This window comes from Lactuca serriola, chromosome 1 (genome assembly GCF_051521515.1).
Source record: "Lactuca serriola cultivar US96UC23 chromosome 1, Lser_US96UC23_V15, whole genome shotgun sequence".
In the NCBI taxonomy this organism is placed as follows: Eukaryota; Viridiplantae; Streptophyta; class Magnoliopsida; order Asterales; family Asteraceae; genus Lactuca; species Lactuca serriola.
Genome location: NC_136408.1, coordinates 65,536,999 through 65,551,550, shown reverse-complemented (window position 1 = coordinate 65,551,550; position 14,552 = coordinate 65,536,999).

The window sequence follows — 14,552 nt, the reverse complement described above, 5'->3', positions numbered from 1 at the left end:
GAGAGGTGTTTGACCTGCCGTAGGGTTAAGGCCGAGCACCAGAGACCGCATGGTAAGTTGCAGCCCTTGGAGATTCCCGAGTGGAAGTGGGAACAGATTACTATGGATTTCATCACCAAATTGCCGAGAACTGCCAGGGGAGTCGATGCAATTTGGGTGATTGTGGATAGATTGACGAAGAGTGCACACTTCCTTGCCATTAGCGAGAGTTCATCAGCGGAGAAGTTGGCAGAGTTATACGTGAGAGAGGTAATATCTCGGCATGGAGTGCCGATCTCGATTGTTTCAAACCGTGATGTACGTTTCACTTCCAGGTTCTGGAAGAAATTCCATGAGGAGCTGGGTACTAAACTACATTTTAGTACCGCATACCATCCCCAGACAGATGGTCAGAGCGAGCGGACGATTCAGACATTGGAAGACATGCTTAGAGCGTGTGTGTTAGACTTCGGGGGTAGCTGGGATGCGCATTTACCCTTGGCTGAGTTTTCCTACAACAACAGCCATCATTCGAGCATTGGTATGCCACCTTTTGAGTTGTTGTATGGTAGGAGGTGTCGGACTCCCATTTGCCGAGGAGAGGTGGGACAGAGAGTGATGGGCAGTACAGAGATCGTACTCCAAACGACAGAGCAGATTCAGCAGGTTAGGCAGAGGTTATTGACCGCCCAGAGCCGACAGAAGAGTTATGCGGACAGACGCCGGTCCGAGCTTGAATTCCAGGTTGGCGACTTCGTTCTCCTGAAGGTTTCTCCTTGGAAAGGAGTGATCCGGTTCAGAAAGAGGGGCAAGTTGGGACACCGGTTCATAGGTCCATTTCGGGTAATTGCAAGAGTAGGTCGGGTAGCTTATCGGCTAGAGTTGCCAGCAGAGTTGGGACAGATTCACAATACCTTTCACGTATCACAGTTGAGGAAGTGTATAGCCGATGAATCGGCAGTGGTTCCGTTAGAGGATATTCAGGTGGATGCGAGTCTAAATTACGCCGAGAGACCAGTAGCTATCAGGGATCGGAAGATCAAGGTTCTGCGAAACAAGGAGGTACCCCTGGTGTTGGTTCAGTGGCAACACCGGAAGGGATCGGAGATGACTTGGGAGCCGGAACGTGAGATGCGGGAGCAACATCCGGAGTTATTCGCAGAGTGAGACTTCGAGGGCGAAGTCTAGTTCTAGTGGGGGAGAGTTGTAACAGCCCAGAATTTCAGGTATTGCTTTAAAACTATTTTTGGGGGCATTTTAGGAAGGGACTCGGCGAGTTGGAGCCAGACTCGCCGAGTAGGACCGCAGACTTGGTCGCGGGTTCGCGACTGGACTCGACGAGTCCAGATATGGACTCGGCGAGTCGACGTTGTTCAGCAGAAACCCTAGCCGTTTGGTTTTGGATCGTATATAACGCCTCTTAGGCCGTCATTGTCCGTCTTTTGGCCGATTGAGAAGAACCCTAATCGTTGTGGACGTCTAGAGCAGGAGAGAAAGCTATTGGAACTTGGAGGAACTTGTTAGGCAAGAAGAAGAAGAGTTTGGCCAAAGGAATATCAAGGAGGATCGAGTCCTGAGGTTTGGGGACACAGAGAGTGCGTTTTCAGGTAATACTCGGACCATTTCTGTTATTTTGATGTGTATACGAATCTAGGGTTTATGAAACCCATTTAGTGATTAGATGGGTTATTATGTTATTACCCAGACGTTTATACCCCAGTAATAAGATGTTTAGAAGTCCAGAAAGTCCCATGATTGTATATCTCGGGACCATACGTATTTCAGGAAGCAGTTGCTCGTCTGCATGGCATGGACTCGCCGAGTCCAATGATCAGACTCGGCGAGTAGCTTGAAGATTTACTGGGACTCGCCGAGTTGTTCTTCAGACTCGGCGAGTAGCTTGAAGATTCACTGGGACTCGCCGAGTTGTTCTTCAGACTCGGCGAGTGGAGTCGGGGTGGCCCCGCGATTCTTCCACGTGGATCTCGTCGAGTCAAGGGGGATACTCGACGAGTAGAAAGGGAACAACAGGGAAAGTTGGGGAGGACGTCTAGACTCGTCGAGTCGCCTTTGCACTCGACGAGTCCGGTCAAGTTGACCGTTGACCAGAGTTGACCTGCATGTAATTTCTTAGGGTCATTTGTCTTGGATGATAAGAGTATTAATAAGGGTATATGGTATTATAGGGAGTCTGCAGATCGGCGGATCGAGTGCGAGTGGTTTCAAGAGTTGATAGTTTTCATTACCACGAGGTGAGTCTTCTCACTATACTACACCCGGAAGGGTTTGACTGTGAGGCCGGAAGGTCAAATATGATATGTGTTATTTATGCTATAAATAGAAAGGTAGTTGCTATGCATGGTATGTATGTTTATACGGGCCGGAAGGCGATATGTTATGTGACAGAAAGGTCAGGTATGATGTATGATATATGTGCTATGTGTGCTAGATTAAATGTATTATGTGTCGTAAATGTTATGGGCCGGAAGGCAATATGTTATGGGCCGGAAGGCAATATGTTACGGGCCGGAAGGCAATATGTTATGGGCCGGAAGGCAATATGTTACGGGCCGGAAGGCAATATGTTATGGGCCGGAAGGCGATTATGTTACGGGCCGGAAGGCAATGTATTGTGGACCGGAAGGTCAGGGCCTGGAAAGACGTATATGTGTAAGTCGTATACTGGGGAACTCACTAAGCATTTATGCTTACAAGTTGTTATGTATGTGTTTCAGGTACTAGCGAGGACCGTGGGAAGGCGCCGGCATGATGCATACACACTGCTGCTACTTGAGATCTTGGGGATTTTATGTATGTATTTGATATGAAACATGGAATAAATGCTATTGGTTGAGTAAAATCACTTTATTTTAAATGAAAAAAATTTGTTTGAAAATTTGCGTTGTTACAATCAATGTGTGACTTCATCCCTAGGACGTGTGCACACACCGGCTTTCCTTCTTTATGTTTACTTGCCAAAAGGGCTTGAGTGATCTTGAACTTTTCAAGCCTTTGAACTTGTGGGTTAGGGAGAATAATTGGAGGAGGAGGAGGAAGTGAAGTATGATCTCTTGTTCCTCGATCGAATCGTGGAATATCATCTTCATGTGGAATGCTTGTTCCACGAGATTTGGGATGACCATAGTTGTCAAACTTTGACATCTACAAAACGGGAGAAAACGAATTCAAGTTAGTTGATTGATAGAGTCCTTAATAAATCACCCAGATGAGATATTAAGGCTAGGACCCAACACAATATTCTACAACTCGGGAGAGGGATGCCGTAACCCAAATTGCAGAACATTTGAAGGTAAGTGAATGACGATTCACTAATTTCCACCATGAAAAACGAAAAAGAAATTTAAGTTTTAAATCTATGAAAACTCCTAGATCCTTTGAGATTCATTGAACACTTCAACGACATGTTTAAATCTCGATATGCCCCTCTAGTTTGTGACTGGGATGCCGAGGATCACAAAGCGGGTGTGAATAACCATGCAAACTTACATGGTGCCCTCACATGTTACAGTCACCTATTCGATGTGCCGGTAAACCACACACGCTCCACCGAACTATGACAAACATTGAGTCACCCTTTGCTACCTTTGCTTAGAACCATTTAGTGTGCCGGTAAACCACACACGCTCCACTAACGTCTTCGCAAGGGCACAAAGTGTAATTTCATGGAATTGCATCAATTCACTTTTGCCTAAGTAACTAAGTTTGGGAATTTTATGAAAACATTTAGTTACTTTAGTAATTCATTATACTTATAATGGAAGGTTTCGTCATATCCTACCCGTTCGGCTAACGACCCTCCACTAGTCAAGAGTGCGGTGGGTAAGAGTGGATACCCATTCAATCGCCATTTTATAGGCAATTTCCTTAAACACCCCTTATAGACTAGCTTCGTGAATGAGGCCTACTAACGGTAAGACTGACTTTTACTCATACATATATATAATGTTAGACTTTTAATGTTATATATAGTATAGGGTGTATTTAACACTTTTAAAATATTAGGTGGTCTAATTTAACAATTATACTTTTAATTCAATTAAATTGTAAACCTAAACTTTTATGGATTTATTAAACCTCTTTTAATTATACACTTTAATTAATTAATAAAACCATAAGGGTGTGATTTGAACTTTTCAAAACAATACTAGGGTTTTTAGAATTTAACATTCCTAATTAAACTTTTAATCAACTTTTAAATTCCAAAACTTGAGGGCAAGTTTTGAAACATTTCAAAACATTAGGGTTTAGAATTTAAATATACATCAAAATTAAACAATTAATCAAAATTTAAATTCCAAAACTTGAGGGCAAGTTTTGAAACCTATTTCAAAACATTAGGGTTTTCACTATTTAAATTTCAAAACAACAAAACTTTTGGGTTCAAATTTAAACTATAAAACCTAAAGGGGAAAATATGAGACTTTTCAAACTACAAGTATCAAATAACAAATAATCTAAATTAACATTTAATCACATAATTATCCATATTTGATTTATTTAATGATTTCTTGCAAAACAATTTACCAATTTAGTCAAAATAATTAATCAATTATCACATAAGGAAACAATTATCTTATTAATTGATAAATATCTTCAATTTGATCAAGCATATAGTCAAATATATCATAAAATCGGATTTATATTGATCTAATATGATAAAGGCAAGTATCTCAAAGATAAACAACAAGAAATCCCGAAAATAGCTCCATCTGACGCTCGAACTCGCTGAGTACCACACTGTACTCGCCGAGTTGAGGCCTACTCGCCGAGTACACTGTGGTACTCACCGAGTTCATCAGGCAGATGGCTCAAAATTCGATTTTACAACTTGAATAAACACATAATTCATCAATACAATAGAAACCAATCAAGGCTCTGATACCACTGATGGGTTTTGGTCATAAGAACATCCTATGTGCTCATACAAACCCTAATGCTTGGATCTAGGTTTCTCTATCGTACATGCAAGTTATCCAAGACTATAAACCCTAATTCTAGCATTCAAGTAATCATATTAACATGAGAATAGGTTTAAGATGTTACCTTGATTGTTATGTAGCAATAACAATCCCAAATCTCCTTGTATTGACTTTAGAAAGCTTAGAGTCACAAATGTCACTCCTCTAATGGTTCACAAACACCATAAGCAAGAGCATGAAAAGGAGAGAGGATGGAGGCTGCCCAAAAACGTGTGAAACCCTAGAACAAAGCTTAGCCACGTTTTTGGTCCTTAAGGGGTCTATATATAGTGAGGCTATTAGGGTTATCTAACAAGGAAACCCTAATTTGGATGCTTAAGCCCTAAGCAACCCATGGATCCCTTATCTTAAGGCCTTGGACGATTTCTTATGGGCTTCCCCATAGAATTTGCCCACTCCTTAATACAAGGCAATCCATGGCCCATATTACAATTATCTTATAATTACAATTCTAGTCCCTTGAGTTTAATTAATCTCTTTTAGTCACAAAACTAATTACCAATTACTTATTGACTAATATTAATTAAACAATATGATTTCTCCTTTAATATATTATTCTCATAATATATTAATAAATCATATTTAATCCTTTCTCTCCATAATTCTTCCTATCAAGTTGCTTTGGTGAAGGCAACCCAAAAGGACCATGCACCATCGGGTCAAGTACATACCAAAATAGTTGTGGACTTAGACACTAATCCAATAATAAGAACATCCTATGTGCTCATACAAACCCTAATGCTTGGATCTAGGTTTCTCTATTGTACATGCAATTCATCCAAGACTATAAACCCTAGATCTAGTATATGATAATCAATATAACATATGAATTAGGGTTTAGATCATACTTTGATTCTTATGTAGCAATAACAATCTCAAATCCTTCTTGTATTGACTTTAGAAAGCTTAGAGTCACAAATGTCACTCCTCTAATGGTTCACAAACACCAAGAGCAAGAGGATGAAGAAGAGAGGAGAAGGAGGCTGCCCAAAACGTGTGGAAACCCTAGAAGACAAGTTCTCCACGTTTTTGGGGCATAAGGGTTCTTTAAATAGTGAGGCTATTAGGGTTATCTAACAAGGAAACCCTAATTTGGATGCTTAAGCCCTAAGCAACCCATGGGCTCCTTCCTTACAGGCCTTGGGACGATTTCTAATGGGTTTCCCCATAGAATTCGTCCACTCCTTTAATATGGAGTCCATTAGCTCAATATTCAGTTATCATACAATTGACAGTTCTAGTCCCTTAGTTTAATTAATGTTTTTTAGCCACAAACTTAATTCATATTAATTCTTGACTAATATTAATTAAAGAATATGATTTCTCCTTTAATATATTATTCTCACAATATATTAATAAATCATAATTAATCCTTTCTCTCCATAATTCATCCTATCAAGTTGGTTTGGTGAAGGCAACCCAGAAGGACCATGCACCATCAGGTCAAGTACATACCAAAATAGTTATGGACTTAGACACTTAATCCAACAGTCTCCCACTTGGATAAGTCTAATAACTATACTGCGTATAACTTCAGATCCTGATCTACAATCGTAGCTTTCTAAAGCCGCTGTCAACTCTGATCTTATCAGATACGCGTGTCCTTTAGATAAGGGATCATATATTCCTCCATTCTAGATATCGTATAGACTGAGACATGGATCTAAATCATTCTCTCTGTCTATGTGTTGTTTCCCGATTTCCGATTTATGACGACTGACAACAGACTATAATCGAACACATCATTTTAGTCCCAGCTTGGCCAAGCACTTAGGTGCCATCACTAAATCATCGAGGGGCCCACAGATATCGCTTTTATCCTAGTTTGAATAAAAGGAACGGATAAACTTTGACTCAATGCTCGCTTGCACTCACTCACCGAATCACACACAACAATATATTTTATAACACCAAGTTACTGGTGCGTTTACATATTATCAATGTGCAACTGATTCGCAAGATACAACTCACACATCTCGGTTTCAAGAATATAAGATTTTATCGTCTCACTAATCACTTATGATAACAATCCATGAAGTGATCCAAGTGAGCGTGGGTTTAATCTAATGCTCAAATCATATTCATAAGCACTCATGAACGTTGTAGCAAACATTTGCTTATGTCTAATACTCTTTAGACAATCCACACACCAATTCACGACAGTCTTCATTCATATCTAATTCCAACATATGAACGACTGTGGCCCGTTCGAATAATTTGACTGTTCTCAACCAATTAAATTATTCAGGAAGTCAAAACATGCAAAGTGAAACACAAGAATAATACTAATCCCATATGGCCTCAAACCTTTGAGTATAAATAAAACACCTTTTATTTATCACCATATCTATTACTCATTATTTTTCGTTTCGGGTAATCAACTTCTTACTTGAATTATTACTACACTTGTCCCATGCTCTTAGCATGCACACAGTGCTTATCTATGGTTCTTACTTTGTGAAATAGATCAAATGAACACATTTCCAATCATACTCATTTCACAACTCCTAATCCTTTTTTCATAAGTGAAATAATATCAAATTCTTGCCACTTATGGAATATGTTAGATTCTAACATTTTATGCAATGATCCTTTTGTAATGTCACTACACTAAAGTCACAATGACTATTGTCAATGAAATTAAAAATTCCTCTATCGGAGATTGTTACAAGACAATTCCTTAGATATGATGTCTCTCACTCAAAGTACATTCCTTTGAACATCCTTTTGCATAAAAGTTTCTAATCTAGACATTGATTCTCAATATCCAATTCCCAATATGGAAACATTTCCATATTTTCCATATGACAACTCATTCTTAATAGAATCTTATCTATTCATAATAATGTCGATATGGTCCATCCAATACTATACTTCCAACTACTTATAAGCGACCAATCCTTGGCGAACTTTGGATTGTCCTTTGATAGTTGTTTAATTATCTTAGTCAAAACCGATTCTTGTCCTTTTCCCTCTAAATGCGCTAGACATTTGGAAAATTTTAGCATGGTCAAATATTATAGCATTTGCAATTGATCCTAAACCCAAAGCGTATGGGACACGATGCATAATGTCTTACATAAAGATTTGATACTTTATCAATCTTCTGCCATAATATTTCATGTGCTACGTTCTCACAATTCGAATTATGAAGAGGAATGCCATAATCATAATCGAAATTTAAGAACACACTATCTATCCTTGACTAAGTTTATTAACATTCCACAACCTAAACCTTTAGATTTGAAATGAAGCATAATATTCTTTGTCTTAATTATAGCAAAACAACTATTCAACCCTTACAACTTTGCAAAGTATGACTCTTGTTTTCTATAATTAATATTGATAACTTGAAATACTTGCCTTAATAATCATGAAATCATAACATTTATGCTCCCACTAGCTTTGACATGTATTCAGAAACAGCTTAACTTTCAGAAAAACAATGCCTATTGAATTTCTTTAAGTTCATATTTCTAATACCCAATGCTTTGATAATCTTTTATCAAGGCTTCTTAAACTTATACACCTTTGCCTTAGATAGTTTATATGTGTGTCTTAAACAATTTAGACTAATTGCCAAATCTCACAATTCGAATCATGGAAAGGGATACCGTAACCATAATTGAATTCGAGAATCCAATTTTCACAATCACTATCTTCTTAAAATCTCTTTTAGTGAAAGCATTTCCTCACAGTCATTTTCATGAAGGAGGGAATCTTATGACACTTGATTTTAATGGTGTATGTGTTCCTATCCATGCAAATTTGTTAAAACCAAAGTTTACGACAAATCCAAACTCATATGGACCAAACTCTTAATCTTGATTTCTTGCCTTATGGTAACACAGCTGCCCACCATGTCTTCCAAGCAGTTAAGCAGCTCACCCTTTCCTATCAATGTACTTTCAATTGATCAAGGTCCTTGCCTTTTATGCATTCAAATGAGAACTCATAGGGCTCACATGCATAATTAACTCAATTGGAACGGCACAGAAACAAGGTAATGTCAACACGATAGGTTTTAAACCTTTACTCGTGTGCTAATGATGATCGATAAGGTTTATTCTTGATTTGTTCTTGAAACCTTTCAAGACCATTAAGACTCCCACTGACTCCTTGACATATAAGATTCTCTTGTCAATAAACATTTCTTGACAACCAAATATTCAAGAGTTAGTGCAGCTTTTATCAAGACAAAACACTTCATAAAATTGGTCCTAGTTGGTCTTTGTCTTATCCAAGACATCACAATTTACCAATTTCAAATGTGTGAGAATAAGAACCTTTTTCCACATTTTACATTTGATGAATGTTATAAACCTTCTTAAGACTTGTCACTCAATATTACAATCTTAACTCTAAGACTTGTTTTGGAATGAAGTATGATTGACTTCTTGATTTAACCATTTCTTCAATTCTTGATTCCTCTTCTTATACATACACTTGTACTAAGACTTATTTAGAGGATCAATTGAAATATGGTTCTTAATCATTAAGACATATCATAAAGTATAAAAGGTACTCTCACTTCTTCTTGGAATAGAGAAACTTTTATCTTTCTGCCTACTTGATTCTTTTATTCGTTCTGCTATTGATTTAAACCTTTTTCAATCAATTCAGAATTACACTTAATCTTATAAGTATAATCATATTTACTAATCCTTTTGTAAATCATGACGAATATCTTTGTTACCCTTGTGGTGGACTTGATCAACACACAACTTTGTGTACTCGATCTCCTAGTCCTTCACTTGACACTTTGTCAGCGAATTAGTCTAATTTCCAAATATGAAATTTCTCATTCATCGTGCAACCAAGTTGCATGATTCCAAGTTTCTGTCCAATTGAAACTTGGGCGATGAGAAACTCTCCCTATTTGGTAAATTCTTAACATTTCCACTATTAACATAATTAAGAATCTTATCCATTCATCGTAGAAATATGCAAACATCAATTTTTCATAACGATTTCATTGCAAGGAAATAAATAAATAAATAAATATGTCAAATCAAAATTTTATTTTATTCATAAAAGCAGCGGAAAACATTTGTCCTTACAATGCAAAATCAACTGAAAAACTATGTAGTCAAATATTCCTAACAATTCTATCATAACTTTCTAAGCTCAAAATCTAATCTTCAAGTCCATGCGATCGAGATCCATTTCGTTGTGATTAGACTCATCTTGCTTTTCCATCAAGCTTCCTCTCTTTTCACTGATCCTGCAAAACATTCAAATGTAATCTCATCACATTATGTATAAAGAATCAACGAATAGGAACTTAATGGAGTTAGATAGTGGACTTTACCTGAAGCACAACCATACTCTTTGACTCTCCCATCTTCAGGCTCTCCCATCTTCTGGACTCTTCGGTTCTCCTAGAACGTCCTCGGAAGCATTTTTGGTTGACTTTCCCAACAAATATGCTCCATTGCTTTGCCAAATCATTTCTGATTCAGCAGCAATGAGCATGTAAGTTAGGTCAATGAGGTTTTCGTCATGATCCATCATATAATACTTTCTTTTGAACTCATTATATGATTCAGGGAGTGACTGCAAAACCCAATTCACTGCCAACTTATCAGGGAATGACGCACCCAACATTATCAACCTATCGATGTGAGATTTCATTCCTAGAACGTGGGCACACACGGGTTTACCATCTTCATGTTTCATTTCCAATAGGGCTTTAGTGACATTGAACCTTTCAATTCTTCGATCTTGTGGGTTAGGGAGAATAATTGGATGAGGTGGAGGAAGTGAAGCATGATTTCTTGTTCCTCGATCGAATCGTGGAATATCATCTTCATGTGGAATGCTTGTTCCACGGGATTTGGGAAGACCATAGTTGTCGTACATTGACATCTACAAAACGGGAGAAAAATAAATTCAAGTTAGTTGATAGATTGAGTCCTTAATAAATCACCCAAATGAGATATTAAGGCTAGGACCCAACACAATATTCCACAACTCGGGAGAGGGATGCCGTAACCCAAATTGCAGAACATTTGAAGGTAAGTGAATGACGATTCACTAATTTTCCACCATTAAAAACGAAAAAGAAATTTAAGTTTTAAATCTATGAAAACTCCTAGATCCTTTGAGATTCATTGAACATTTCAATGACATGTTTAAATCTCGATATGCCCCTCTAGTTTGTGACCGGGATGCCGAGGATCACAAAGCGGGTGTGAATAACCATGCAAATTTACATGGTGCCCCCACATGTTATAGTCACCTATTCGACGTGCCGGTAAACCACACACGCTCCACCGAACTATAACAAACATTGAGTCACCCTTTGCTACCTTTGCTTAGAACCATTTAGTGTGCCGGTAAACCCCACACGCTCCACTAACGTCTTCGCAAGGGTACAAAGTGTAATTTCATGGAATTGCATCAATTCACTTTTGCCTAAATTAACTAAGACTGGGAATTTGTAAAACATTTAGTTACTTTTTTACTTTATTATACTTATAATGGAAAGTTTTGTCCTATCCTATCCGTTCGGCTAACGACCCTCCACTAGTCAAGAGTGCGGTGGGTAAGAGTGGATACCCATTCAATCACCATTTTATAGGCAATTTCCTTAAACACCCCTTATAGACCAGCTTCGTGAATGAGGCCTACTAACGGTAAGACTGACTTTTACTCATACATATATATAATGTTATACTTTTAATGTTATATATAGTATAGGGTGTATTTTACACTTTTAAAATACTAGGTGGTTAAATTTAACAATTATACTTTTAATTCAATTAAAATGTAAACCAAAACTTTTGTGGATTTATTAAACCTCTTTTAATTATACACCTTAATTAATTAATAAAACCATAAGGGTGTGATATGAACTTTTCAAAACATCACTAGGGTTTTAGAATTTAACATTCATAAATTAAACTTTTAATCAGCTTTTAAATTCCAAAACTTGAGGGCAAGTTTTGAAACATTTCAAAACATTAGGGTTTCAACTATTTAAATTTCAAAACAAAACTTTTGAGTTCAAATTTAAACTATAAAACCTAAAGGGGAAAATTAAAACTTTTCATAACACAAGGATCAAATAAAAAATAATATAAATTAAACAATTAATGCTTGGATCTAGGTTCTGATACCACTGATGGGTTTTAGCTATAGAAACCAATCAAGGCTCTGATACCACTGATGGGTTTTAGCTATAAGAACATCCTATGTGCTCATACAAACCCTAATGCTTGGATCTAGGTTTCTCTATTGTACATGCAATTCATCCAAGACTATAAACCCTAGATCTAGTATATGATAATCAATATAACATATGAATTAGGGTTTAGATCATACTTTGATTCTTATGTAGCAATAACAATCTCAAATCCTTCTTGTATTGACTTTAAAAGCTTAGAGTCACAAATGTCACTCCTCTAATGGTTCACAAACACCAAGAGCAAGAGGATGAAGAAGAGAGGAGAAGGAGGCTGCCCAAAACATGTGGAAACCCTAGAAGACAAGTTCTTCACGTTTTTGGGGCATAAGGGTTCTTTAAATAGTGAGGCTATTAGGGTTATCTAACAAGGAAACCCTAATTTGGATGCTTAAGCCCTAAGCAACCCATATGCTCCTTCCTTAAAGGCCTTGGGACGATTTCTAATGGGTTTCCCCATAGAATTCGTCCACTTCTTTAATATGGAGTCCATTAGCTCAATATTCAACTATCATATAATTGACAGTTCTAGTCCCTTAGTTTAATTAATGTCTTTTAGCCACAAACTTAATTCTTATTAATTCTTGACTAATATTAATTAAACAATATGATTTCTCCTTTAATATATTATTTTCATAATATATTAATAAATCATAATTAATCATTTCTCTCCATAATTCATCTTATCAAGTTGCTTTGGTGAAGGCAACCCAAAAGGACCATGCACCATCGGGTCAAGTACATACCAAAATACTTATGGACTTAGACACTTAATCCAACAATTGTCTGATGCCTGGCGGGGCCCGATGGAGGGGCAGGGCCCATGATATGCTTATATGCGATTATGTGTATGGTTTGTAGTAGTTTGGGGAGACTCACTAAGCTTCGTACTTATAGTTTTCAGTTTTGGTTTCAGATACTTCTAGTAGCAAATGGAAGAGCTCTGGATGACTGCATTGCACAAACCATGATACTTTAGCTTGGGATGTTTACTATGATATATTTGACAGATGTTTTGATATTAGAGACTACTACTTATGTTTTGATGAGATGATTTTGATAACTATGGTTTTATTTAGTAATTAAAAATGAAATTTTTTATCATGATTTTTGGAATGTTACAGTTGCTTACCAACTTACGCGTGACTTGGCTATGCCAAGTCGTCTTACACCTAGGTTTTAAAGGCATTCCTTATAGCCTAAGATATATGTTAAAATACGTTTTGAATGGTTGTCCTTTATTAGTTAAAAGATGAAGACTTGTAAAATTTTCAAATGAATATGATCTATTGATACAAGAATAATGACTTATCTTGAAATATGCTCATTGTGGTACCATCTATTATAATATTTATAAAAGTAAATACATTTATCTCACAAATTTCAATAAAAATCTATGTACTAGAAAATAACATCTTAATTTGTAATATATAACCAATTAACTGATTTAAAAATAACTATTATAAAACATCTCTATATTTAAAATTTAGATTATATTTAAACTTTATATATTTTATTAATAAATTTATATTTAAATATATATTAAGGTTCATGGAGTGGAACTCTCCCAGTCTATTCAATCTGGTGTCATATCAGCTCCATATCATTTTTTTTATCTCTCTCATCTTTTTTTTTCCAACCCACAACACATGGGAATTATATATTTTCCAACACACTTTCCACATCAATATTTTTTATATAATTAAATTAGAAAATGTAACATAAAATAAAACATAACATTTAAAAAAATTATTCTTTAAAAATAAGATTGAATTAAAAAACCATAATACAATAACAGTAACTGAATCATAAAACGAAAAACAAAGTAACTAAAAAACCATACTACAAAAAATAAATGTAAAACTAAAAAATACATTTTTTTTAAAAAGGAGTGGTTTTTTAAAATATTCTACGCGACCTCGTAATGAAAATCTTTCTTGTTAAAGTGTTCGTGATACTCATTTTTTGGTTGTGTTTAAAACTTCTTCGTTGGAAACTCCGGACTCATGATTATTCATTTTGTGCGTGAAAACAACATTACACTCATTCACTTTTGTTGCATATCTTTTCGTTTGGAAGCAATTTGATGTGTTGCACGATCCGAAACCCTAAGTTGTTGATTCAAATGATCCAGAACTAATCGCCAAAATTATGATGATCTATGTTAAATGACCTGCCTATTTTTGAAAGTGTCAATGTATGCTCTGTCCTTGTCATTTCGTCGATTTTGGACCATTCTACGAATACAATTAACGTAAAAATGACATCAATTTTTAAAATTTAAATTGAAATGTAGAGAGAATAGAGTAATAAAAATGGCTTAGACATGAAATCCATTTTAAAATTTCGAACTATTCTATGAATATAACTGACATCGGTGTTGTAAA